The following is a 2,874-nucleotide window of genomic DNA, read 5'->3' as shown; positions in this document are numbered from 1 at the left end:
CCTATTTCAGCCTCCCAAGTAGCTGGGATTACAGGTGCACACCACCATGCCTGGCTAATTTTTGTAATTTTAGTACAGATAGGGTCTCACCATGTTGGTCAGGCTGGTCTTGGACTCCTGACCTCAGGTGATCCACCCGCCTCAGCCTCCCAAAGTGCTGGGATTACAGGCATAAGCCACAGAGCCCAGCTTTTGATCCATTTTTAGTTATTATTTATATGTGGTATAAGGGAAGGTGTAGTGTTATATACACATGCATATGTTTTTGTCCATGGTTCCTGGCTCAGAAACCCCATAGCCCTTGTTAGAGTCTTTCATTTTAATGTCAGGTGTGTTAAGCCCCTCGGGCAGGCCTCAGGAAACAGAATCTCTCTCTCCTACTCTTGCCTTCCTTTCATCTGCCCCAAGGCAGGAGTCTAATTTTCCCCCACCTTTCTTATTGTGGGTCTTAAGGCCCTCCGCAGAGAGAGTCCTACCCTATACCCTGGGGAAAGGAATGCTGATGTCATGAAGCTTCCATAAAAATCCAAGAGAACTGGGTTCAGGGAGCTTCCAGATAGCTGAACACATGGAGATTCATAATAAACTGATAAACATAAGTAAGTGTTTCCCTGAGTTCTGTGAGCTACTCTAACAAGTTAATTGAACCCAAAGAAGGGGTTGTAGGAACCCCAACTTAAAGCCTGTTTGGTCAAAAGTTCTTGAGGCCCAGACTTGTAACTGAGGGAAAGGAGGGGTCAGTCTTATGGGACTGAGCCCTCAACTTGTGGGATCTGATGCAATCTCCAGGTAGATAGTGGTGGAATTGAATTGGAGGACACCAGCTGGTGTCCACTGATTGTTGATGGGGGAGAAAAAATCCACATATTTGGTCACAGAAGTCTTCTGTGTTGATTGTTGTGATGTGAGAGCGAGGAAAAATATGGATTTGAGAGTTATTCCCAAAACCAAAGGGTCCAACTTCGTTCTTTTGCATGTGGATATTCAGTTGTCCCAACACCATTTGTTGAAAAAAGATGTCCTTCCCCTCATTGACTGATATTGCCATCCTTGTCTAAAATTATTTGACCATATATGCAAGGGTTTAGTTCTGAGTTATCTATTTTGTCCCATTGATCTATATGTCTGTCTTTATGTCAATACCACACTGTTTTGATTATGGTAGCTTTGTAGTAAGTTTGAAGTCAAGAAGTGTGAGATCTCCAACTTTGTCCCATAGATGCCAGCTACTGGCAGGGTTAGTCCCTAACCACCTACTGCTTGCTAAATCAACTTTAGAGATGGTAGAGAGTTGCAGGCAACATGTTGGTTCAACAGAATGGTCTCCCTTGCCTTTCTGCTTGTAGATTCCACTGAAGAAGCATTGGTAAAGTCTCTCTTCCCACTGCCATCATGTCTAAGTAAGAGTCTCCTAAAGAGACCAGACAGCTGCAGAAGCTCTTCATTGGAGGGTTGGGCTTTGAAACAACTGATGAAAGCCTGAGGAGCCATTTCAAGCAATGGGGAATGCTCAACAAACTGTGTGGTCATGAGAGATCCAAACACCAAGCATTCCAGGGGCTTTGGGTTTACCACATATGCCACTGTGGAGGAGGTGGATGCCGCCATGTATGCAAGGCCACACAAGGTGGATGGAAGAGTTGTGGAGCCAAAGAGAACTGTCTCAAGAAAAGATTCTCAAAGACAAGGTGCCCACTTAGCTGTGAAAAAGATATTTGTTGGTGGCATTAAAGAAGACACTGAAGAATATCGCCTAAGAGATTATTTTGAACAGTGTGGAAAAATTGAAGTGATTGAAATCATGACTGAAACGAGGCAGCAGCAAGAAAAGGGGCTTTGCCTTTGTAACCTTTGACGACTATGACTCTGTGGATAAGATTGTCATCCAGAAATGCCATCCTGGCTGGGTGCAGTGGCACACGCCTAAAATCCCAGCACTTTGGGAGGCCGAGGCAGGTGGATCACTTGAGCCCAGGAGTTCAAGACCAGCCTGGCCAATATGACAAAACCCCATCTCTACTAAAAATACAAAAAATTAGCTGGGCATTGTGGCACACACCTGTAATCCCAGCTACTCGGGACACTGAGGCCCAAGAATTTCTTGAACCTGGGAGGTGGAGGTTGTAGTGGGCCGAGATCGTGCCACTGCACTCTAACTGGGGCAACAGAGTAAGATTCTGTCTCAAGAAAAGAAAGAAATACCACTCTATGAATGGCCACAGCTTTGAAGTTAGGTAGGGAAGCTCTGCCAAAGCAAGAGATGGCTAGTGCTTCACCCAGCCAAAGAGGTCAAAGTGGTTCTGGAAACTTCGGCGGTGGTGGAGGGGATGGTTTTGGTGGGTTGTGGAGGAAACTTCAGTGGTCGTGGTGGCTTTGGTGGCAGCCATGATGGTGGTGAATATGGTGGCAGTGGGGATGGCTATAATGGATTTGGTAATGAGGGAAGCAATTTTGGAGGTAGTGGAAGCTATAATGATTTTGGCAATTACAAGAATCAGTCTTCAAATTTTGGACCCATGAAGGGAGGAAACTTTGGAGGCAGAAGCTCTGGCCCCTGTGATGTTGGAGGTCAATACTTTGCCAAACCATGAAACCAAGGTGGCTGTGGCAGTTCCAGTAGCAGCAGTACCTATGGCAGTGGCAAAAGATTTTAATTATTGCCAGGAAAGAAAGCCTAGCAGGAGAGAGCCAGAGAAGGGACAGGGAAGCTACAGGTTACAACAGATTATGAACTCAGCCAAGCACCGTGGTGGCAGGGTCCAGCTGCTATAAAGAAGACATGGTTTTGACAAATATATGTATGGGCAAAAAACTCCAAGACTGTATTGATGACTATTGCATAACAGGTTATTTTCAGTTTCCGTTCGGTGGAAA

The 2,874-nt window shown here is 45.4% G+C and overlaps 1 pseudogene; it reads left to right on the top strand.

The window, feature by feature from the left end:
* The first annotated feature begins 1,392 nt into the window (after positions 1 to 1,392).
* LOC100444847 (heterogeneous nuclear ribonucleoprotein A1-like) lies at positions 1,393 to 2,654 on the top strand (annotated as a pseudogene).
* Positions 2,655 to 2,874: the final 220 nt, after the last annotated feature.

This window comes from Pongo abelii, chromosome 8 (assembly GCF_028885655.2).
Source record: "Pongo abelii isolate AG06213 chromosome 8, NHGRI_mPonAbe1-v2.0_pri, whole genome shotgun sequence".
Classification (NCBI taxonomy): Eukaryota; Metazoa; Chordata; class Mammalia; order Primates; family Hominidae; genus Pongo; species Pongo abelii.
Note: the sequence above shows the minus strand (reverse complement) of the source record. Positions and strands in the feature narration are given on the sequence as shown.